This window comes from Suncus etruscus, chromosome 17, assembly GCF_024139225.1.
Source record: "Suncus etruscus isolate mSunEtr1 chromosome 17, mSunEtr1.pri.cur, whole genome shotgun sequence".
NCBI classification, from domain to species: Eukaryota; Metazoa; Chordata; class Mammalia; order Eulipotyphla; family Soricidae; genus Suncus; species Suncus etruscus.
The window spans coordinates 12,490,202-12,495,687 of NC_064864.1; the positions used below are offsets into that span (position 1 = coordinate 12,490,202).

At 32.2% G+C, this 5,486-nt stretch overlaps 1 non-coding gene across 1 annotated transcript; it reads right to left on the bottom strand.

Moving 5' to 3' along the window:
• Window positions 1-5,109: 5,109 nt before the first annotated feature.
• LOC125995158 (U1 spliceosomal RNA) lies at window positions 5,110-5,267 on the bottom strand. Its single transcript, XR_007490747.1, has one exon. It is a non-coding gene; the product is annotated as a U1 spliceosomal RNA (small nuclear RNA).
• Window positions 5,268-5,486: the final 219 nt, after the last annotated feature.

Genomic DNA, 5,486 nt, shown 5'->3' on the forward strand with positions numbered 1-5,486 from the left:
GACAAAGAATGGGAAATAAATGCCTTGCCATGGCAAGGGCCAATGAAATCATGGAATGGCTGTAAAATTGATGGGCTGGAGGTATCATATTATGACAAGACAAAAAGTAAGATAAAAGAAAGGCACATACCAGATTCTCACTTATCTGTGAAATCTAGAATAGTAGAACAAAGAAATTAAAAGTATCAATGTTTTAGATATACTGTGATAATTAGGTTATAGAAATGAGAATTCGGAAAAGTGAGTGTGGTGTTGATGGGAAGTGAGGCAAAAGAGGTGGCCAGGATATAATAGGGAAGGAGGCAGACACAACAAACCGAGTCAAGTAGATGCCGTATATGTGTATTGTTATATATCTGCGAGTCAAGAAATATGAAAGCATGAGATTCCAACCACTAAAACCAAAATAAATGTGCGTGTTGAGGAGGCATGCGGGAAGGTGAGAGGTGATCTCTGATCTCTGAGCACACAGCCAGAAGTTAGCCTTGAATACTGCCTGCTGTGGCCTCCAAACAAACAATAACAAAATTCTGTGTTATGAAAAATGTTATTTGTGATCTATTTGAAGAAATTTAAGAAAAAATGAATTGTGTGACTATATCAAATTTCATTTGCAAACTCTCCTAAGGGTACTTTTTTGGATTTTCATATATATATTTTAATACACAAATGAAGTTAAATAAAACATGGCTGCTCTCTTCCTTGGGAAACATAAAAATCTAACAAGTAGACTAACTTAGAAATAGATGACATGTACTATAAAACTACAAACATAACTAGAAATGAAGGCAATAAATTACATGTTGCATTTCTAGCAACTCATTTTCCTGGGAAATGGCGCAATACAATTTCACACCACAAAACCCTTGTAAGTTGAGTTGTTTACGCTGAATCTATTTACTTCCTCTCTACGATGTAAAATGTTGTACTTGTAAGTATAATATGAGATCTCATTTTTGTTTTCTTTTTTGTTCTGTTTTATTTTTGAGCTACTCCCAGCTCTGTGCTCAAGGATTACTGCTGGTAACACTCTTGGGAAAACATATATAGTGTGGGGATCAAACCCTAATGCAAGGTAAGCACCTTAATCACTTTACTGTAATTCTATCCCCAACCAATCCTATTGCTGGCACTATTGTTATGTCTTGAAAGCAATTTTAATAAAAAAAAAACAAAAACAAAAAATAAAATAATAAAAATAAAATGAAAATAAAACCTTGCTAACAATTTTGTTTTGTTTGGGGACCATTTACTTCTGTGAGGGCTACCTTGGGCTCTGTGCCCAAGAATAGCCCCGGAAGCTCATATGGGATGCCAGAAAAAACCAGGTTTGCTGTGTGCAAGGCAAGTACCTTCCAGCTGTACTATTGCTCTTGTCTGTTACTAACAATTTTATAGAGTTTGCAATAAGGTTAGGCCTTTTAATGGAACAGTGCTTAGGAAGCTTTTCTTGGATTTGACCCATTAGATCCCAGTACCATGGTTCCCTGAGATCCAAAGGGAGTGATTCCTGGTGTTGAGCCAGGACTATGCCCTGAGTAGCACTGGCTGTGACCTGATCTTTTCACTCCCACTTTCTCAACCACCCAAATAAGCTGTTCTCCCTTTTTTAAATTTTTTTTCAAAAATTCATTTTTGAATTTCCAAGAGAGGAAGAATAATCATAGAATCTAAAGGTTAAATTTCAAATACAATGAGTTCCAGAAGAAAACAAAGTAGGTATGGGAGTATTCTATATTATCTGCAAGAATAGCGGAGAACTATATCCTTGGGATCATTTTTAATTCATTGCTTAATATTAAATGTTAAACTGTAATACTAAATAATATTAATATGGTTAAATATTTAATGTAGCAATTGCATGTTAATCATATTATATTATACAATATATAACAATTATTTATATTAATTATTATATTACAATGATGTACAATATATTGATATATATTAATCTGATTAATACATATTATAATGTATGATTGATATACTTATTTATATATTAATATAATTATATGTATTTTTAAACACCAAAAGTTGCTTATAATTGTTATTTCTGGCATTCAGTGTTCTAACACCAATCGAATACCATCACTAGTGTAACATTCTCTCTGTCCTTGTTACCAGTTTCCCAACATCCCTGAATTCTGCCCCTTAGTAGGTACAAATAAATTAATATTACTTGGTACAACTTAATACAACTAAATGATAATAGACTTATTTGGAAAAAAATTCATTAAAATTTTGTGAAATTTGTCACATCTCACAATTGCATTGTGTATATATATATGTGTGTATGTGTATATATATATATATATCATTGTCTGAAGGTACACTAAGCTTTTTATTGTTAGTTTAGCATTCTGTTGTTAGTTTTGTTTGTTTAACTTATGTGGCTTCTACTGTACTTCTAATGTGGTGTATTCCTAGTGGGTGGTGTATTCTATTATGGAGGTGTTGTTGGGCAGTAACTTTGAGGATCTGTGAGCTGCATCAGAGAGATTATATGACAATATCATAGTTCATGGGTCTGCCTTCTAGGACTTCTGGAAATACAAAGGCTCTGGGGGAGAAGGCTTGGCCTGTCTCTAAGCAGTCCTTTTATCCACAAATTTGACACACCTGGAATTGTTGGCAAACTAGAATCTCTGCAGAAATTATTGGAAAAGCAAGTGAAGCTGAACCATTGGTATATCATCAGTTATATGGTGTGTTTATGTGTGTAGTTCATAGTGCTTGAGATGAAAAATTTTTGTTTAACTCTGCTTCCAAGGGATCTCACTACAATCAACTGTGAGGCCGGTATATCTATGTGATCTTGCTGCTAGTTTTTACCCCACTTTCCAGAGTTAGATGAATCTCTGGTGGTGTTAATCTCATATTGAAAGGTATGCAGTAGCATTATAGCTACCAAATGGCATACCTTAATGGCAGGTGTTAAAGAAGTATTGGGTACAAACAATGTGTAATTATTTATAACAAATAAATCAAAATCATAATGTTTTCAAGTCCATATTTTATTTGTGATATAATTTGTAATCAGTTTGAAGCATTTTAGTATTATTAACTGCAAACAAAAATATGGAAAATATAAAGCAATCGTTTCTTCTTTTCTCTTTTTTTGGAAGATATTTAGAAGACCATATTTAGAAGTTCAGGACTTACTCCTGGTACAATGTTCAGCCACCATTCCTGGCCTTGTTCAGAAGACCATTTGGTGATGGGGCTCAAACTGGGGCTGGCTACATGCAGCATGCATTTTAAGTACCTCACTTCCATGCTCATTTATAAAAGTGGTTATTTCTAGCCCAGTATGCTCTATTGTAATCAATATGGTGGTTGAGAATTTTATTAATTGTGTTAAATCTATAATTTTTATCAAATTTGATGTTCTATTAAAATTGATTTATAATCTTGCTTAATTTGTAAGAAAATAACAAAAATAAACAACAATCTCTATTTTCACAAATAAAGTAACACCAAAATACAGTGAAGAACAAGTATATTTCTTTTAGAATTATTCAAAAACATAGGTGAAAGAAAGTGGGTATTCTGATGGAACAACACATGCACAAAACTATCATTAAAAGTATTTTAAGTTACAATATTTCAACAAAATGGGAAACTAAATTAAATAATTAAAAATTGAAATATTTTATATAAAATGTACTTTATATTTAAATTTATAACATGTATTTACTATGACTCAATACTACCTACATGATCTTATAAGCCTAAATATCAAACTTAAAATATTTTCTCTTGATTGTGTGCTGCCACTGAAGCTGCTATGACTCATGACAGAAAATTTTCTCTTATTTATTCATAAATACCATACATTCAGTTTTATTTTGGCAGACAAAAGACTTAAAATCATTTTAAATGGGTGAAAACCACTGCATTCAAGAATTTATAGGAAATATAGGGTGACATAACAGTCTTGCAGAAGTCATAAATTGTTGAATAAAAAATTCTCTACATGTAAAATACAAGTACAAAGTAAAATAAAGTGGCTTATTTTTCCATATTTATTTTATACTTTTGTTATTTTACAATTTGAGATTTACTTATTTTTCTTATCTGAAGACTAGGAAAAACAGTTGAAGAAAAAAACATTTCAAGGAATTTTATTCAATTTTTCAGATGATCTTTAAGATGATTTTTAATTTTAGAAAAGTTAGAAATCTCAGCTCCTAAAAAAAACAATTTTATGATAGAATTAACTTTCTGTAACCTGGATGGAACTGGACGATATCGTGTAGAGTTAAGACAGAAAAAGAAAGACAGGCAGGTTGATCTCACTAATCTGTGGTATAAAGAATAACTGGATGAGGAAAAGTAGCATAGTAAAAGGAAAGATTCCTACATCATCCTTAACCACAGAGCTTAGGGAGGAAGACAGAGAAGGGAAGGTGTCAAGGGGGAAAGGAAGAAGATCAGAATGGGAATTAATGAAAGAATGGGGTTAGGGCTTTAGTTATATTAGTGATGCGGAAGAGTGATATAAGTCAAAGCATAGACTCAATACTTAAAATATGAAATAAAGCTGAAACCATCACACTTGATAATGTGCCTTGAAGGTGGCAAAGAGAGGATGTGTTTGTGTGTGTGTGTGGGGGGGGGGTAATGACATATAGGAATGCTGGTGATGGGAGTTGAAATAGTATATGCCTAAAACTCAACTATCAATAATTTGTAAATTAGAGTTTTTAAAACAAATCAATAAATAATTGCTTTCCAAAAATGATTTTAAGAACTAGAGATATTGGATATCAGGTAGGTTACTTGCCTTATATGCAGCCAATAGACTTCATCTCCAGTGTGGTCCCTCTACCAATGAGGACAGATCAAGAATTAAGCCCTAAGCATAGTTGGGTATGGCCAAAACAAAACAAAACGAAAACAAACAAACAAAAAATAGAAACCCAAATGTTAGATTCTATAATTTTTATTCATAATAGCTTTTTTTTATTTCTCAAAGAATCTTTACTTATTGACAATTCTATTTTATATTAGTTATATACATTAGAAAATTAGTGGAGTGCTACTTTAAAAATAAAATTCTTTTTTAAGGAAAATAATTGTTTTTTTCTTTTTTTTCTCCATTATTTTTTAGAGCTCAAACGCTGTCCCCCACAAACACAAATAATGCAGTTGAGTTTCTCACATTGGGAAAATCACAGGGGTCAGCACAACGAAGTGCAATGGGTGGGCCTCACCCTGGGGAAACCACCTCTGTGATTATGGAATATCCCCTGCCAGGTAAGTATATATTTGGGGGGTTTGTTTATTTTTTTCTTTTTCGAAACATGAATGGAGATATCAACAAATCTGGGGATAAAAAGTTTGTTCTGAAACTTGATAAATACATTTATATTGGTATATTTTATGAAGGAAAATAATCTGGGAAGATTAAAACTCTAAGTCCTACTTTAGCATTATTCCTGCATTTTTTTGGACTTGGATCTATGTAATAACCTAGCATGAAT